The 20896-nt window shown below is 40.9% G+C and overlaps 1 long non-coding RNA gene across 1 annotated transcript; it reads right to left on the reverse strand.

The window, feature by feature from the left end:
* Positions 1–1196: 1196 nt before the first annotated feature.
* LOC142661378 (uncharacterized) lies at positions 1197–3438 on the reverse strand. Its single transcript, XR_012850719.1, has 2 exons — positions 3219–3438; positions 1197–2709 (listed from the first exon to the last, which is right to left on the reverse strand). It is a non-coding gene; the product is annotated as an uncharacterized LOC142661378 (long non-coding RNA).
* Between the last annotated feature and the right edge of the window lie 17458 nt (positions 3439–20896).

Consider the following 20896-nt stretch of genomic DNA (forward strand, 5'->3'; position numbering starts at 1 on the left):
ACTAAGTTAGCTATAGAGGGGGAGAATTTGGCTCCCATGGAGACCCCCTTGAGTTGTAGGTAATATACACCATTGAATAGAAGCCACTTCCGGCTGTGCGGTTCAGCGTTACCATACTCTATGGAACGAAAGCACAACAACGAATGAACCATTGAACCGGATGTGTTCCAATACGATAGTTTCAATGAATACGACTGTTATATAATATAATAAATCATTTCCAAACCAACATACTAACATACTAATACCCAATCCGCTCGTACTATATTTGAACTCCTCCTAATACACATTGTTGATTACGTATCCATACTTTATAATTATGTCAACATACTGAAAGTACTACGGGGTGAACACATGCAGACTTTAATTAGCGTCAACGATAAACATATGTGTACTAGAGTATATATGGCAGCCATCTATCTCAGTCAGCTAGCTTCAGCCATGATTAAGGACGCTCGCAGCGTCTGAAACGCGTAGGCTTTTAAAACATTTACCACTATCACTTTCTTCCTTACACTATCAGGATGTCACGCTGTGCTCCTCATTCCTGATTTTAACTTGCCAAACGGACTGGCCCATTAAACTCGGAAATTTTCTTTCCATTTTATCAAATCTTCTGTGCTGGATCCAAACCCATTTTTCCTAGTCTCGTCTATCTACTGTGTGCCGACACGAGGATCCGTGCACGATCATCCCAAAAACCACATTTGCAACGAAGGTGAGCTGGAGGTGTTTCTCTTTCTACTTTTTGTGGTCACTGATTGGTCAGCGTCATACACTTCTCTCCACAAGGCCCACTTGGTCAAAAAGTAAAACACGCCCAGTTGGTCATTAAGAAACTCATTAGCATAAAGCTAAAAATGATCGTTTTCCTAAATAAAAAACACTGCTGTAATCTACTTTACAGCGCCGATCATATTAGGTAGGAGATAGGCCACTTATAATGTGGTGACAGAGCCTCTTTAACCCCTTAAGGACTAAGCCTATTTTGGCCTTGTGGACACAGCTGATTTTTGCAAATCTGACATGTGTTACTTTATGTGGTAATAACTCCAGAATACTTTTGCCTATCCAAACAATTCTGAGATTGTTTTCTCGTGACATGTTTTACTTTATGATACTGAAAAAATTTGGTCGTTAAATTCAACATTTATTTGTAAAAAAACACCCAAATTTTGAGAAAATTTGGAAAAATATGCATTTTTCTAAATTTTAATGTGTCTGCTTATAAAACAGATAGTAATACCACACAAAATAGTTACTAGTTTACATTTCTCATATGTCTACTTTATGTTTGCATCATTTTTTTGAACATCCTTTTATATTTCTAGGACGTAGCAAGACAGAACTTTAGCTGCAATTTCTCACATTTTCAAGTTAATTTCAAAAGGCACTCTCTCTCTCTCTGTCTCTCTCTGTCTCTCTCTCTCTCTGTCTCTCTCTCTCTCCCTTTCCTCTCTCTCCTCTCTCTATCCTCTCTATTCTATCCCTGTCTCTCTCTCTCTCTCTATTATTATTATTAACATTTTTAAAAAAAAGAGAAGCTTCCACAAGCTTCTGTTAAAGGCAGAAGCAGGGAGCAGGTAAACTGAGCGGCAGTGGAGGGGTTAATGTGGGGTTATTATCGCTGGATCTGACAGGTGAAATTCATACTATCGCTGGGCACGTCTGATCTCTTCACCTTCACTCTCGGACTGAAGAGATCAGACACTGACAGCCCAGTTCCTGTTGTCATGCGCTGTAATTGGTCAGTCACAGAAGACTGACCAATTACAGCGATCGTCATCAGGGGACCGCTACTATTGGTCCCCTGCATTTTCCAGGTTACCATCTATCTTAATCTCCAGGTATTCAAAGTGATGTGGGGGACTCAAGGCAGATCATTTTCCCGAAAAATATGAATATTTTTTATTCAATGGTAGCAGAATCAATTTTCCCCAATTAATCGCTAATCCAGAACACGAACCAAATTGTATCACCTGAATGGCCCTCGGGACAGACCTCACTGCGTCGTTCAGGTATAATAAAACATAATTTGCATATAAAAGGATTTTGTCCCTCACCACTCCACAACCGAATCCAGAAATAGACTCATCCTCTCTTATTAGAATTGCCAAAAGTTCAATAAACATGACGAACAAGAGCAGAGAAAGGGGACACCCCTGCCGAGTTCCTCTAAAGAGTGCAACAGAATGGGATAAGTCCCCACAGACACTGACTCTAGCAGTGGGAAAACTATACATCACCTTCACCACATCGATGAAATTACTTCCAATCACAAATTTTGCCACAACCCTCCAGAGAAAAACCCATTCCAATGCCCACGTGGTCTTGTGGGTAAAACTGCTGGTTACCTGCAAAACCTACTGGCCATTAACAATCAATTTAAGATCCGCGCCAAACAGCATGTCAGAGCTGTTTTCGGCCACCTGGCTGCAAGTTCCGTTTGTCCTTATCCTTAGGAGTACTTGGTCTCTACAGTTCTTGATCATTAATGGGGAAGAAAGGGAAGGAAGACCCTCACAGATAGGCTTTGGAGAAGTTTTTGTTTTTATTTTTTTGAGCGGAGGTTTAGGAGATATGTTAGTTTTTTTTTGCCTTGATGACAAAGGCGATGGTGATAAAGGCTGGAACTTGACATGTCGCCTCTATACCGGCTCTTCTTCCAGAGGCGCTTTTGATCTTCTTTTTATCCGGCAGATGTAGATGCTAAAAAGAAGAATAATGAATATCAGTTATTCGATATCTGCTATTTACATGTGAACTCTGAACTCTACTATCCTGAACATAGGTGGAGTGTGTGCAGATGTCCCCTGGTGTGTTCTCTGTACTTCACCTGCTTATCAGTCTCCTGAAAATATCATCTCATCCCTATGTAGTGCATTGACTTCAGTAACTTTAATAGGCTCTGCCAAGTTTCTGTTTTCTTACTGGGTAAAACAGTGTTGCAGATTATACTATTCTACCTGTCAGGAGCAAAGGAAATCTGACGGGACAGAAGCTAACAAGCCAATTACTGGCTCTCATATGCCATACAATGTAGGTTTAATAAAATAAATAAATATATGCCAGTGTGAACAGAACCTAAATCTTAAGAACGGCATCATATTTAAGTAGTAAAAGTACTGCATCTCCTGATCAATTATTCATGTAGACAACCTGACAAGATTTGTTCAGCTCAGCTACATGTACATAAGTAATGGTTGTTTTTTACATACCCTATGCCAGCAATTATCATGATGGTAACGATGGTGGGTACAGATATCGCTATGAAGACTTTACTGTTGATTTTTAATGTCTTCTGAAATACCGTCTCAGGCGCTGTGATGTCAAGCACGTCAGGCAGTGTGGGACGAGGCTGGTATACCGCTGTTGTTCTCGTTGATCCACTGAGAACTAAATAAAAAATAATTCATTTTATCAGTATCAAGTGAGGAAAGAAATTGCATTTTAGGTGATTTTAACCCCTTAGTGACCACTAATACGCCTTTTTACGTCGGTCACTAATGGGCTTTAGGCTAGGCTGACGCCTTTTCATGTGAGCCTGGTCTAAGTCCTGCTTGGGTCTCCCGTGCAGGCAGGAGCCGGGGCTCTGCTGTCTGATGACAGCTGAGCTCCTGCTCCAACGCCCGTGGTCGAAGTTTACTTCGATCGCGGCCGTTTAACCCGTTAAATGCCACCGTCAATAGCGACCGCGGCATTTAACTTTGTTTACAAAGGGAGTGAGCTCCCTCTGTCACCCATCGGCGGCCCGCGAATGCAATCGCGGGTCTCCGATGGGGTGTCATGGCAGCCGGGGGCTTGATAAAAGCCTCCAGGTCTGCCCTGGACATATGCCTGTTAGGACGCGCCGGAGGCACGTCCTAACAGATTGCCTGTCAGATTTACACTGACAGGCAATAATGCTCTGGTATACGAAGTATACCAAAGCATTATAGCAGCGATCGGAATATCGCACAGTAAAGTCCCCTAGTGGGACTAATGAAATAAGACATCAAAGTGAAATAAAGATTATTAATAAAAAATACAGTAAAAAAATAAATAAAACCATTTTTTTCCATAAAAAGTGGTTTTATTTAGTAAAAGTGTAAAAAAAAGTACACATATATGGTATCGCCGCGACCGTAATGACTCCATTAATAAAGTTAATATGTAATTTAAACCGCAAAGTGAACACCGTAAAAAAAAAACGCAAAAAACCATGGCGAAATTGCAATTTTTTTCCATTGCCCCCCAAAAAAGTCATAATAAAAATGAATCAATAAGTCCCATGCACCCCAAAACAGTACCATTCAAAACTACGTCTTGTCCCGCAGAAAACAAGCCCAAAAAATCACTACATTGAAGGAAAAATAAAAAAATTACGGCTCTTGGAAAGCGACGATGCAAAAACAAATAATTTTAGTTCAAAAGTGTTTTTATTGTGCAAAAGTCGTAAAACATAAAAAAAACTCTACATATGTGGTATCGCCGTAATCGTATTGACCCATAGAATAAAGGTAACATGTTATTTACGTCGCACAGTGAACGGCGTCAATTTAAAAACTCATAGAACAATGGCGGAATTTCAGTTTTTTTTTATAATCCCCCCCAAAAAGGTTAATAAAAGTTAATATAAAAATTATATGTACCCAAAAATGGTGCTATTAAAAAGCACAACTAATCCCGCAAAAAACAAGTCCTCATACAGCTATGTAGACGAAAAAATAAAAACGTTATAGCTCTTTGAATGCGACTATAGAAAAACGAATAAAATAGCTTGGTCATTAGGGCCTAAAATGGGCTGGTCACTAAGGGGTTAAGACAGAAAAAATAATAAAGATATAATATATCAGGACATCACAATTATCTCTCCTCATTATAGTTCATAATAAACTCTTACCATAAAAATGTAGAATTATAAGGGACAGCACCGTCACTAGAAAACTATCTACAAAATACAGTGCGCTGGAGATGAAAGGATGAGCCAAGTGGCAAACTGCTACATCCAATATTCCTACCGGGGAAATCCATCCCTCATATATCAGCGTAGGCCGTCTATGTATTACAGTTCCGCATAGTGGCGGTGATAATATGCACTTACCTCTCACATTATACACAAGGTGGCTGACTGGCACACCGGATTGCAGCATGGTGGTACACTGGTAAACACCGGACTCGTGCATCTGTACGCCCATGATTTTTAAAAAGCTGTCCTCGGTGACTTTTGGTTCATTTTCACCGGGCTGAAAAGATAATATGGACAATTGTTAGAACCTTCTATGTCTCAATTATTTATATCAATGTCATTATCACTGGGGGAGAAACAAACGCCTTGACTTGATGGCCGTATGTACAATGATATCAGGCACTTTCCTGGTTACTTTATCAAAAATCTCCCATTTTACCCTCATTCCCTTAGAAATATGTCAAATATTTACCATGATGAACACATTTTTATAGGGCTCCTGCAGCATGGCATGCCACATAAAGTTACAGTCTAGATATAGATCTTCATCCTCTGTAACTTGCATAAATATTTCTAGACAAAAAGAAAGTGTTAGAGTGTTAGTTATGTATCTACTCGGCCCCTGCGCTGTACACTACATTGTAACTCACAGTCACTGATATTATTATACCATCTACTTACGTCCACAGTTTATCGTCTCGGCAATGTAAGCTTTTTGATTTTTGCATGGAGAGCAGAAAAGTCCAGTTTTCAAATCTGATAAAAGAAGAAAATTATCAAATATGAGTGTTTTATAAGATTTCTTTAGAATAAATATCATAATCATGTGTTGACGTGTATCCCCTGTCACATGGAGAAAACACAGGCTGCCACAAATGGCGCTCCTATTCTACTAGTGGCTCCTGCAGGATTATCATTGGACAGAATCACATCAATCTAAATTTCCTTCTGTTTCAGTAAATCAGATTTTCCGGCATGAACTATGGATTATTGGAAGTGTTCTGCATATTTACAGAGTGGACAGTGAGCGCTTTGTGTCCGGTGTTTATTACTAATTTAATATATGGATTTATATAAAGGAATAAAAGCCGCCACTTACCAGAGCATCCACTCTCGGTGCACACACAGCTGCATCTATCCATGTTTTCTGTGAAGAGAGGAAAGTATTTTACTACAACTCTCATCATCCAGTCAGGAGAAGATTGTCATTACAATGCCCCCAACCCAGTAACACATACAGTGAGTGTCTCCCTAAACAGTGCCAGCGACAGTGCCCTTTATATAGCGCTATGCAAAGTTGTCCCCATAGAGCACTGGTCACAATGACCCTCATAAAGTGTCGGCTGGTACTCAAAAACAATGTCAGTCACAGCCCCCCCCCCCCCGTACATAGTGACAACCACAATAACCTCCCAAAATACAGCAGCCTCTGTTTACTTACTTCACGTTCTCTACAGTGCTGCCCGCTCTCATAGTTATATGTAAGTAACCAGTCAGCGGCCGCTTACATGTAACTTTTTTATCCTCTGCGGGGGGAGGTGTGCAGCGTCTATATAGTGCTGTCATCCATGTATAATAGATGTGTTCTGACAACACCATAAATATATAATACAAATATATTTCCCATACACATGAACGGTAAGTCACAATTCACACATATTATATTAACAATAATCCCAGTTCCTCTGGCCAATGAATAAAACTCATACTATACCTTGATTTTTTGGATGGCCCCCGGCGCAGACAACATTTTCCTCGTCACAGGTCTTACAATTGGTGTATGTTTGCACCATTATACCTGGGGAAATACACTTGTTTTAAAAACTTACAATGTCATATAAAATATAAAAAATAAATAAAAAGTATAAGATGTACTTACCACAGCTGTCTTCACCTGAGAAATAAAGACAAAAAAGAACTTGTTACTTAATGTTGTCGTTGTCAGACTCATAAACATTGAACTTATAAATTTCCATTGAAATCTCTGAGCTGCCCCAGTAGAGTCCGGGTCCTATATAGAGCCCAGCAGCTCCTAGAACTGACATCCACAGCAGCCAATCAGATTCCTGCTGTCATGTGTCCAGTGTAGGGAAGAAAATAAAAGCTGTGATGTGATTGGTGGCTATGGGGAAGACCTGCAGTTTCTGCCTGCACCAGTATTTCTACATGAGGCGCAGGCGTCTAGTACAGTCACATGTAATAATGTTGCAGCATGTTATGGGGTAATAATATATCTAGAAGAACTCACCTTTTTTATTTGGGCACCTCCCTAAAAGTGAAAGAAATGCAAAATCACTAATTATAAAAAAAATGGCACTGAAAGCGCAGCGTATAGTATAGGTTCACATATATACATTACAGAACTGCACAAAGTTCTCAATATTATATTTTTAGCAAATTTTCTCCTGTCTGTCAATAGAATGTCGACTGCTACACTGACAAGGAGACGTAACAGAAAAAAAGTCACTTCTGACAATCTAAGAAACAGTCAGGTTTCTTACTATTTGAATTCGATACCCATCCTCTGCCAGGTCCGGTGGCGCACCATAGACGCAGACCACGGCCACTGCTATGGGGCCCGAAGTGAGAAGGGAGCCCGACTATTAACTCCTTTGGCTTCCTGACATAGATTTGTATACCTTTCATTGAGTTCAATGGTATCTGTATATATTTATATACACTGAGCTCCCTCTAGTGGTGGCTGCAGACAGACAGTTTTATAATGCACAGTGTGAAGGGAAGCAGGGGATTTATCAATGTACATTTGTAAGTTGCCTGGTGTAAATATGAAAAATATGGTGTTCAGACCGAGCGTTATAGTCATGAAGTTTCTGTTTGCACAAGTAAAAGGTTCGACCTGACGTTTTTTAACTTAACTCAGATAAGTCAACAGGGAGTGCACCCCAATCTGTTAAACGCTGCACCGGGGAGAGACACTGGCACACCGCATCAGTATTACCAGAACTCCCACTATATAGATCTGTCATCTCCGGGTGGATAAACTGGCATCACTAGCTAGACATGAATATTTCACTTACTTTCCTGAGACTCCTGGGCTATCACCTTCAGCTTTTCTTTAAGTTGTTTAAATTGATGCATAATTATATGAAGAAGCTGGACATCTAGAATAAATGAAGAGAAATAATAATGGCAGCTAATTCCCCAATCTATTAGTCTGGGCCCCCAAAACAAAGGTCATTTTTATTTTACACTAATAAGAGAAGCAAAATGTAATATTTACCTTTAAAATCTATTGCCTCGATGATATCAACCGATTTTTTATACTCCGAAACTATGTCGGAAATAGCATAGTCATCTGGAATGGAAACACCAGAGATACAATCATTATCTATATATCATTATTCAAATTATAATAATAATAGTAATAACAATAATAATAATAATAATAGTAATAATAATAATAGTAGTAATAATAATAGTAATAACAATAAAAATAATAATAGTAATAATAATAATAGTAATAACAATAATAATAATAGTAGTAATAATAATAGTAATAACAATAAAAATAATAATAGTAATAATAATAATAGTAATAACAATGATAATAATAATAGTAATAACAATAATAGTTATAATGATAATAATAGTAATAACAATAATAATAATAATAATAGTAGTAATAATAGTTATAGTAATAATAATAGTTATAATAATAATAGTAATAATAATAGTAATAATAATAATAATAATTATAATAATAATAGTAATAATAATAGTAATACTAATAAGACAATTACCCAGCATCTCGACTTCATCCTCAAGGTAATTTAGAATCTCTTTTTCGGCAATTTTAGAAAACCGCCTGATGGTCACATAGGCCTCTGTGCTTTCATCCACTTGGCTTCTGATAAAAGTATGATATTTTGCCATAGCCATTTTCCCTCTTGCGTCGCATTCGATGCAGCAGAGGGATCTTGTGATGAAGCAAGATGTTAGCAGAAGTAGAAGGCCAATCATGATCTGGTAAGAACCAAACTTTTGGAAATAAATCGCTTCTAGTAGCCACTAGTCGCTATAAATCGCAAAATACAGAACTATGTCCCACGGAGAAGACAACAGCACTGATACATTTGACAACCTCAGGCACTGCCTTACCGGAAAATGTCTTTGTGACATCACTATGGAACCCGAGATGTCATAAGGAATATGCAAATTATGCTCTGTGACCTATGAGCTATCAGAAAGACTAGGGAGAAAAATTGTATTATGACATCATCCCATGACATACGCAAATGATTCTCTGGACTCATGAGATATTAGAAGAATTGAATAGTATGTTTACCTTTAACCCCTTAAGGGCACGGCCAATTTTGGCCTTGAAGACCGAACTGTTTTTTTTATATTTCCCTCTTTGTATCCCGGCGCTTATAACTTTTTCATTTTTTTGTCCCACGTAGCTGTATGAGACTTTGATTTTTGCGGGACAAGTTGTACTTTATGTAGGTACCATGGTTTTGGTACATTTACATTGTCGTTTAATTTCTATACATTTTTATTTTTGGCAAAAACTTAGGGAAAAAAAGCAGTTCCGCTGCAGTTTTCTTTATTTTGTTTTTACACCTTACACCAATCATCATAAATAACATTATACATTTATTGTACAAGTTGCTACGGACGTGGCGATACCAAATATGCGTGTATTATTTCATGTCTTGGGACTTATATTTAGAAAAGTTTATTTATTGTAAAAAATTTGTATTTCTGTGTATTTTTTAATTTTTTTTTTATTAATTGAACTTTTGTTTTTTAATCCCATAAAGGAATTTTTCATTTAGATTATTGAACTTTAATGTACTGGCATATATCTACCTAAGTATGCCCTGACAACAGGAAATATGGTCAGACAGCCCGGGGGTCCTTCAATGGACCCTGGGCTGTCTTCCCATACCAGGTATAGCCATTGATTGCGTCACAGGGATTTCCTGTGATGCGATCAAAGGGGAGACCCCCTTCTCACTTTAGATTTGAATGCTGCTGCGATCAGCTTTGATCGCGGCATTCAAGGGGTTAACGGCAAAGAGAAGAGGTTTCTCTTCTCTCCGCCGGTAGAGCTGGGCTGCGGCTGTGTATTACAGACATTACAGCTGCTGCCCAGCTCATCGTGGCGCGCGGACACTGGCTGTCACACAGGATGAGAATACTCATCCTAATGCGCCAAGTACCCGCCGCTCAGGACGAGTATTCTTGACCTGTGTCAGCAACCAGTTAACCCCTTAAGGACTGAGACATTTCTTTATTTTTCATTTTAGTTTTTCACTCCCCGCCTTCCAAGAGTCATAACTTTTTATTTTTCTGTTAATAGAGTGCAGTGAGGGCTTATTTTTTGCGGGGAGAGATGTCGTTTCTAATGCCACCATTTAAAGTACCATAGTACTGGGAAACTAATAAAAAATTCTTTGCTTGCTGAAATTGGCTTGGTGTTTTAGGCTACATGCACACGTTGAGTAATTTGGTGCAGAAAATCTGCATCAAAACCGCAGGTAAATGCAGGTAATTCTGCAGCTAAAAGCCGCACCTAACGCTTTTTGATGCGTTTTCAGGTGCAGTTTTTACATTTTGATGCAGAAATAGGTGCAGTTTTATGCTGCTGATTTTGGTGCGCTTTGTTTTTTAAACTAGTCAGATACAATTCCCTGGCCGAAACGCAGGATAAATTGACATAAGGTGGATTTTAAATTATGCACCGCTGGTCAATTTACGTGCAGAAAAAAATCTGTAACATGTAGGTGAGATTCCTTGAAATCTCATTCACTTTGCTGGTACTGTATTACGCTGCGGATTTGCTGCAGGAAAATACGCTCGTAATACGCATCATGGGTATTTGGCCTTATAGTCCAGAGCTGCTTTCGTAAACAAATGACAAGATGGGCTTTATACATAACCACGGAATGATTTAAAAAGTTTGATATTGTATTGTATGACTATTGCAGTTCTTCTGTTTTACTAAGGGTTAACTGAAATGATGTCGAAGTAGGCTCCTTATTGGCTGCCTGTTTATTTAAGTGTTTACCCTATACTTACAATGCTGTGCACACACTAAAGATCCAAGTGCATCGCCAGTTTACCGTCTGTGATCTACTCCAAGAATGCCTCAAATGCGTTTCCATAGTGGATGAGTATATGGTTTTCTGATATTCTTGCTTTCTTAACTGCAGAACTACTGTTTAATCTGTTTGATTGCTTTGGATTGGCTTACATGGTCTACCTACCGTTGGACATAAATGTTTGTGCCCAACATTGCCTGTCAAGCAATTTTCCTTGGGTTTATTTCTCATCACTGCTTGTCCTTGTGACTGTTGCTATTATCAGCCATTATTTCATCTACATTCCTTGGGGGTTGATAATATTATTTTATTATGCTACGCAGTTTCTTCATATGCGGTGATTCACCCAGGGGATGTAGCTAGGGGGGTGGCAACTAGGAGAGAAGGTAGGGGGCGCCGGGCGCAGATACAATTGAACACTCCTCCTCAGGACGCAGATACAGTTGAACCCAATGCTGAAGCAAGGAACTGTCAGTTCAGAGCGGAGGAGAGGACTGCGCTACTTTAAGTGCTGTGCCCTGGGAAACCCTTGAAGTCACTGTCCATATATGGACAGTGACGTCAATAGCTTCTGTGGAGCGGAAACCCCGTTGCCGATGCTCTGACAGAGAATTCCGCTCCAGGAGTAGCCCCTGACGTCACTGTCCATATATGGATAGTGACAACAGGGGTTCCTTCTTGGAGCAGAATTCCTGGCCTATGCTCTGGCTGGGGATTCCACTCCTAAAGGTGGGGGCAGGTATTTGGCATTATAGTGTGTGTGCGACACTATAGACGCATGATACTGTGTGAGCTGAACCGGGTGTGTATGGGTCGGGATTGGGTAGGATTACAGGCGTGGCACAAAAGAAAAAAATTTGACGCAAGACGCATCAGTTGTCCCTCTTTGTCATACTTGGAAGTTGCGAGGTCTGGAGGAATCCCCGGCCAGAGCATTTCCGACACTCTTTCTGGGGATTCCGCTCCTGGAGAAGCCCCTGTCGTCACTATCCATATATGGACAGTAAAAGACAAACTAGCAGCACATCACAGTCCCAGTTGTTATGTGGAAGATAGTTTTTCAAAATTCAGGTATAAGTGCGATGCACGCAGTATTGGGTCGTAGCCAAGTTGACTCCAAATATAGACATAAGAATAGCACACGTTTCTCGTGGTATCAAAAGAGTGTAAAAAAAATACCTCAAGAAACGTGTGCTGCGGTTTCTCTATTCTTACATATATGGACAGTGACATCAGGGGCTCCTCTAGTGAGCCCCAATGGCGCTATATACAGGGAGAGGGTGTAGTGCTATCTACAGGGGGTGTGTGTGTGGCACAATCTACAAGGGGGAGGGTGGCAAAATCTACAAGGGGTGGTGTGTGGCACTAATGTCAAGAGGAGGCTGTTTATTATGTCACCACTTATTCTCATTAGCCTCAGTTATACAATCTGTTGTAGTCAGGCACACTAACCTCATTCATTTATTTTATTTGAACCCCTTAAGGACGTGGACTAGTTGGCACATTCAGGACACAGCCCCATTTTTCAAATCTGACGTGTCACATTATGTGGTAACAACTTTAAAATGCTTTTAACTATTCAAGCGATTCTGAGATTGTTTTCTCGTGACACATTGTACTTTATGTTACTGGTAAAATTTGGACAATACATTCAGTATTTAATTGTGAAAAACACCAAAAATTTGTGAAAATTGCAAAAATGTGAATTTTTCTAAATTTAAATGCAACTTCATGTAAGAGATAGTTATACCACACAAAATAGTTGTTAATTAACATTTCACATATGTCTACTTTATGTTTGCATCGTTTTTTAAACATCCTTTTATTTTTCTAGGACGTTACAAGGCTTAGAACTTTCAAAACAGCATTTAAAATGTTTCTTAACCCTTTAGGTGTTTCACAAGAATTAAAGAAAATTAGGGGTGAAATTTACAAATTGTATTTTTTTTCCACATTGTGGTAGTCATCCTTGTCTTTTTAAACTTGTGAGTAAATACATTTATCTGTTTTGTTGTGCAATAATAAAAATGACAATTTTTTTATTATAAACTCGGTCTTTGACTCATTTCTTTTAGGTTGTTGTTCGTTACAAGGCTTAGAACTTTCAAAACAGCATTTAAAATGTTTCTTAACCCTTTAGGTGTTTCACAAGAATTAAAGAAAAGTAGGGGTGACATTTTTACATTTTATGTTTTCTTCAGAAACTAATTTTTAATATTTTTTTTTTGTAACACGGAAGGTTTTACCAGAGAAACATAACTCAATATTTATTGCCCAGATTCTGCTGTTTTTAGAAATATCCCACATGTGGCTCTAGTGCGCTAATGGACTGAAACACCAGGCCTCAGAAGCAAAAGACTACCTAGTGGATTTTCGGGCCTTCTTTTTATAAGAATGTATTTTAGGCACCATGTCAGGTTTGAAAAGGTCTTGTGGGCCCAAAACAGTGGAAACACACCCAAAGAGACATCATTTGGCAAACTACACCCCTTAAGGAATTTATCGAGGGGTATAGAGAGAATTTTGACCCCACAGGTTCTTTGCTGAATTTAGTGGAATTAGGCCATGAAATTGAAAAGATAATTTTTTTCCGATAAAACTTGCATTTCAAATTTGACAAGGAATAAAGGATAAAAAGCACCCCAACATTTGGGAAACAATTTCTCCCGATTACGGCAATACCCCATAAGTATTCATAAACTGCTGTTTGGACACATAGCAGGGCTCAAAAGGGAAGGAATTGAGCTGGAATGGCTTTTGGGTGCCATCTTACATTTTCAAATCCCCTGTGGGCCAAAACAGTAGTTGACCCCCAAAAGTGACCCTATTTGGGAAACTAAACCCCTTAAGGAATCTATCTAGGGGTACAGTGATCATTTAGAGCCCACTGTTTTTTTGCAGAATTTATTGGAATGTAGGCGGTAAAAATGAATGGCAACATTTTTTCCACTAAAAAATTGAATATTTTTATTTTCACAAGAGATAAAGGAGAAAAATTACCCCAATATTTGTAAAGAAATTTCTTCTGAGTACAGGAATACCCCACATGTGGTTATAAACTGCTGTTTGGACAAACGGCAGGGCTCAGAATGGCGGCACTATTTGTCATGCAGATTTTGCTGGATTGTTTTTTTGGCACCATGTCTTATTTGCAAAACCCTGAGGTACCAGAGAACAGTGGAAGCCCCCAAGAAGTGACCATATTTTGTAAACTACACCCCTCAAGGCATTTATCTTTTGCCTGGACATATGACAGAGCTCAGATTGAAGAGCAACATGCGCATACGAGGTCTATTTTGGTGATTTTCACAGCACTGACCTACAATTGCGAGGGCTCTGAGGTGAAATAGTAAAACAAACCCCTTAGACATGACCCTTACTTTTGAAATTACACCCCTTAGCATTTTGCCCCCACCGGTGCTTTTTTATTATTAATTAATACGCAGCGAATGGTGCAAAGTGAAAATTGCAATTTTCCGCTGATATGCCATTTTAGTGCACAATATGTTGTGCCCAGTTTGTGCCACCGAAGACACACACCTCGTAAACTGTTAAGCAAGTTCTCCCGGGTATGGGAATGTCATATATGTGGACGTAAACTGCTGTTTGGGTACGCTGTAGGGTACAGAAGGGAGGGAGCGCTATTTGGCTTTTGGAGCACAGATTTAGCTTGGTAGTTGTTCTGTTTGGGGTTTTTCTGGTATTTCACTTTATAATGTGGGGGCATATGTAGGCTAGGCAAAGTACATCAGGGAATAATAAGAGGGTATAATAATGGGGTAAATAAATAATATTTCACAGATGTGTGGCCGGTGTCTCACTGATAAATGGTGCCCAATCTTATCCGCTTTGGAACATTCTGCACATTTTGCATCGCCGTATTCTGAGAGTCAGAACTTCTTTATTTTTTCTCCACTGGAGCTATGTGAGGGCTTATTTGTTGTGCGACAATCTGTAGTTTTCATTGGTACCATTTCCGGGTACATGCAATTTTTTTTTTAAGAAAAAAGAAAGAAAAAAAATTACATCTCATTGATTGGTAGAGAAAGCAAACCTTGCAAGGGTGAAAGAGATGCCAGGAAAGAAGTTGAAGGTGGGGTGCCAAACTGAATCTTCGCCCCGTGTGCCTCTAGAACCTAGCTACGCCTCTGATTCACTACTCTGAGGTAGTTGAACTTCCCATTTTCTTAGCCAGCCGCTAGAGCTTTATGTGCTAACATCTTTTCAACTTATTATTACATGTCCTTAACACCATTGGGTGTACATATATGATTTGCATTGTATTTTCACATATGATTTGCATTGTATTTTCACATGTGCTATATGTTACTATATGTACTTAATATGGTTTTTGTGCACTATTTAAAATTTGGGCAGTTATACATCTACCCGTCCGGGCATCTGACGTCCTTTTGGTGATTCAGGACCACTTCTGATGCAGTTTTTTGTCCTTCAGGGACACGGGGTGTGGCTTCTTTGGTGGGTGTGTTTTATGAGGGCAGGGTTAATCTGGTGGGAGCGGCTAATAGGGTGTGACTTTCTTCCCAGAATTTCTGCATACAAATGAATGAACAAAAATTTCTGCACCAGTTTGGCTGACAACTATTATGGTGGCCAGTATCTCTCTGGTTATCCGGCTGTTTACAGGCAGGTGATGTCTCACTTTATCATTAGGCTAGGTAATATGTGCTGACTACTACTGGTATCATAAAAACCAGCATAGATAGTGCCACACTCAGTGTCCCTTGTAGATGGTGCTCCACACTGCCCCCAGTAGGTAGTGTCAAACTCTGCTCCATGTAGATATTGCCTCAAAGTGCTTCCTGTAGATAATGCCACCGTGCCCTCTGTAGATAATGCCACAATGCCTTCTGTAGATAGTGCTACTTCCCCTGTAGATATAGTCACATAGCCACCTTGTAGATGGTGCCACACAGCCGCTTTTTAGATAGTGCCACATTGTCCTCTGTAGATATTGCCACAGTGCCCACTGTAGATAATGCCACAGTGACCTATGCAGATAATGCCACACCCCCACCGTAGATAATGCCACAGTGCCCTCTGTTGAAGGTGTCACAGTTTCCTCTGTAGATAACGCAACAACGCCCTCCAGATACGTAGCTAGGGTCTTAACACAGGGGGCGAAACACATCTGCGTGGATTACAAGCCAGTGGGCCACCAATCGTTTGTTTACAACTGCAGAGGTGCATCCGGCGGGGTCAGACTGACATAATCAGCATAGTTTGTTGGGTTGCTCTGTTTCTGTAAACTTCCAAAGAAGTGAATGGGTGTTACAGAAACAGCGCAGCATAGCGAGCTATGCTGTTTACGTAACTTCCATTCACAGTATAGTGTCTCCCCACAGAGTATAGCAAGATTACGCTTCTTCTGCTGTAACTACCATAGAAACAGTAACGAAGTGCAGGGATTGTGAATAGACATCCCGTGGAATGTCTATTCACTGTCTAAACACTTCAGTATTGTTAATGTGTTAGTATAAGACAGCACATAAGGATCTAGCAGGATCCCTATGCGCTGAGTAAATGAATGGAGAGGAGTGCATGATGCTGATTTGTCAGCGTCATACACTCATCTGTACAACGCCCACTTGGTCTAAAGTAAAAACACGCCCACTTGGGCATTAAGCAACTTATTAGCATAAATCTAAAATCGCTAATAAAGTGGTGAAAACAGATCATTTTTTTTAAAATAAAAAGCACTGCTGTCACCTACATTATAGCGCCCATCTCCTTATGTAGGAGATAGGGCGCTTATAATATGGTGACAGAGCCTCTTTAAGTTTACACGTCGCTGTCAAAATACGGCGCGTAAAAAGTAGTGCATGTCACTTCTTGGGATGTTTTTGGAGGCGTTTTTCATTGACTCCACTGAAAAACAGCTCCAAAAATGGCCGTAAAATACGCCGCAAAAACGCGAGTTGCTACAAAAACGTCTGAAAATGAGCTGTTTTCGCCTGAAAACAGCTCCATATTTTCAGACGTTTTTGGTCACCGCGTGTGAACATACCCTTATAGTGAGGTGCATTCAGGTAATAGAGCAGGCAGACTCAATAGAGACCAGTAGTTAAAGGCTAACAGGGTAGATACAGGGAGATGTGATAATATTTTAGCTGCAGATAAAGGATGCCATAGTACCAGCATGGCAAATCATCTCTGCTGCATCTTGTATAATCCATGCCATTCATTGGGGACATCCTAATAGATAGACTGTTGCAACAAAAACCATATTCATATGTCTGCCATCCTAATATAAACACAACATAATTTTGAAAGAACCAACAACTAAAAATAGTAGACGTTGCATTCTCCACTGAGCAGAACAAATCCAAAATTTGTTGTAAAAGTGAGCATATCAGACACGACTGCTGTTCCTAATTTTCACGAGGAAAGCCATTAGCTGCATGGGACATCTCTCCTAACCCTGGTCCTCCCTTTTCTTCTGCTAAGCTCAACACCCTACCTGCCACACATAGAAACCCTGCTAATCTTCTTACCATTCCTTGTATGTCTTCTCCTGTCTCTTTTAACTATTCGTTCTGGAATTCTCTGTCCGTGCGCAACAAACTCACATTTATTCATGACTTATTCCATTCCAACTCTCTCAACCGTCTGGCTATTCCAGAATGAACGATCTTTAGTACCGCTCATAGATTTCTGTAACTGAAAATCGGACACAACATTGTAAGCACACTGCCATTGACAGTAATAAAAAGCTCTGCGTAGTGCCAAATCGGTTATGTGCTCCATAGAACCATTTTATTCTGAAAATCAGTAATGGTCTAAGCTCACAGCCTCACCAATGTAATCCTCTTACATGTACCTATGACCTATCACAAGATCAGAGGTGTAGCTAGGGGTTTAGCACAGAGGGGGTGAAACACATCTGAGTGGGCATCAACTCAGTCGGCCCACCACACAGTATAATGACCCCTTAGTGGCCTCCACATAGTATAATGCCCCTATAGCTGCCCCCAAACAGCATAATAACCCTATGGTTGCCTCCACACAGAATAATGCTCCCATAGTTGCCCCCACATAGAATACTGACCTCTTAGTGCCCCCCATAGTATAATGACCCCTTAGTGGCCCCCACACAGTATAATGAGCACTTAGTCGCCCCCACACAGTACAATGCCCTTATAGCTGCCCCCACACAGTATAATGCCCCTATAGTGCCTCCTCACACAGAATAATGCACCCATAGCTGCCCTCCACACAAAATAATGTCCTTATAGCTGTCCCCAAACAGTAAAATGCCCCTATAGCTGTCCCCACACAGTATAATGCCCTTATAGCTGTCTATACAAAGAATAATGCCCATATAGTGCCTCCCACACAGTATAATGCCCTATAGTTGCCCACGTACAGTATATTGATCCATAGCTACCCACATACAGTATAATGCCCCCGTAGCTGCCCCTACACAGTATAATGCCCTCATAGTGCCTTCCACACAGTATAATGCTCCCCATAGCTGCCCACATACAGTATAATGCCCCATACTTGGTGACATACAGTATAATCCCCCATAGCTGCCTCATATAGTATAATACCCCATAGCTACCCCGTACAGCATAATGCCCCTTAGCTGCCCCATACCGTATAATGCCCCCATAGCTGCCTCATACAGTATAATGCCCCATAGCTGCCCTCATACAGTATAATACCCCATAGCTTCCCCCATACAGTATAATGCTCCCAAAGCTGCCACCATACAGAGTATTTCCCTATTGAGGCCCCCCCATACCCAGTATAATGCCCAATTAGCTGCCACAACACAGTATAATGCCCCATAGTGCCTCATAAAAAAATAAAAAAAATAAACATTTACCTATCCCCGTTCCCGCAACCAGCGGAGGAGATCCCTCTGCTCTGTGCAGCTCTGCGCAGACAGGCGCAAATGACATCACTACATCGCGCCTGTCTGCGTCGAGCTACTCACAGCAGGATCTGGCAGTACACTGTGAACACTGGAGCAAGGAGCCGTCAGCTCCCTGCTCTAGCATTGGATCTAACTGTATTTGTGTCCTGAGGACGCAGATACAGTTGAACCCAGGATACACCACAACTGAGGGAATGGTTCTGGGCCCCAACCTCTCAGTGGGCCCAGGGCAACTGCACCCCTGCCCCCCCCCCTCGCTAGCTACGCTACTGCTAAGGATGCATAGGAAATGTCAAGCCAACTGCACACTCCTGAAGGTTGATGTGACGCAGATAACTAAAAAACTATTTCCAAAAATGTTTCCTGTGTGTTAAACCTGTATGGGGGGGGGGGGGGGCGTGGCCTGAACGCTGAGACGACCGGACGTGTTTTAGAGGAGCTGCGAGATAGCACTGCAGAATCTGGAGGAATCTGCCACAGATAGCGTTCACTAGGCGTGTTCACCAGTATTATAACACTCCCGGGAGTCGGCTGAGTACAGTGAGACATCGGTGCACAAATTTGACCGGCCCGGTCACAAGGACGGTTTGAGGCCTATAGGCAGCGTGAGACCGCGGCCTAAATTTTCCCACTGGCATGGAGTGTGCGACTTGGCGCTGCTGCCTGGCTTGTGTTCTCTGCTGGAAAAGTACAGGACGATTTCCCGAGACCAATGTAAACCAGTCACACCGCAGGTTACCTTCAACATTAGTGCTGACTGACTCGGAGCACCTGCAGACTCATCCGCCATCTTGTGAGCATCAGAGCTCCAGGGATATAGCCATCTTCCAAGACTCAGTATTCTCAAGCTTCTGAGTTAGGGTATGTGCACACACATTAATTACGTCCGTAATATACAGACGTATTTCGGCCGCAAGTTCCGGACCGAACTCAGTGCAGGGAGCCGGGCTCCTAGCATCATAGTTATGTACGACGCTAGGAGTCCCTGCCTCGCTGCCGGACAACTGTCCCGTACTGTAATCATGTTTTCAGTACGTGACAGTTGTCCTGCCGCGAGGCAGGGACTCCTAGCATCGTACATAAGTATGATGCTTGGAGCCCGGCTCCCTGCACTGTGTTCGGTCCGGTACTTGCTGCCGAAATACGTCCGTCAATTACGGAAGTAATTAGTGTGTGTGCACATACCCTAAGGGCCACAATATCCCCCACTGTGTTTGTTTCTACCCTGATTGAAGTCTTTTGGCTCATCTTTAAACCTTACACGGCCTTGCCCTAATTTTTATCTGGACTTATCTGTTCAGCATATATCTTCAATTTTGCACTGCCTCAAATAAAAGACGAGACACTTGCACCCATCTGACTAGTTTATGAGCACACATCTGACTTGTGTGTCTTGAGTGGTCATGTTCTAATACACTTCCATTTTTACGGGACATCTGTACTCTCAATTGCCTGAACATTATATTGCCTTAAAATGGTCAAATCATCTAAAGACAGAGTCAAGAAGACTCTGGACACACCTAAACGCCATAAAAACCAGTAGGATCTAGACAAATTCTTGAGAAAGAAACTAGCGGCCTCGCCAGCATGCCAACTTAAACACATTCCGGAGGGACTGCCTGAGCTAGATCCAGAGGAGGACTCTGATGGTGAAAGTTCTGCTTCGGACCAAACTTCAGACACTAACACCTGTCAACTCAACAAATCTTTTCTAAAAAAATGCTTAACACAAGCCCTATCACCAGTTCTAAAAGAACTCTCAGATATTAAAGCTGAGTTGAAACATATAGGGCATCTAGTTGAAACTCTGGAAGCTACGCAATCTTCGATTCTGTCGCATAGTAGAATTGCTCAAACAATAATATCTTAGCTTAACAAGACTACATAAACAACGCTCTTCTTATGATAGAGGATCAGGAAAATTGCAGCCGCAGGAAAAACATTCATCTACGGGGCCTACCTGAAAGCACTGCTCCA

The sequence above is a fragment of the Rhinoderma darwinii genome, chromosome 10 (assembly GCF_050947455.1).
Source record: "Rhinoderma darwinii isolate aRhiDar2 chromosome 10, aRhiDar2.hap1, whole genome shotgun sequence".
Classification (NCBI taxonomy): Eukaryota; Metazoa; Chordata; class Amphibia; order Anura; family Rhinodermatidae; genus Rhinoderma; species Rhinoderma darwinii.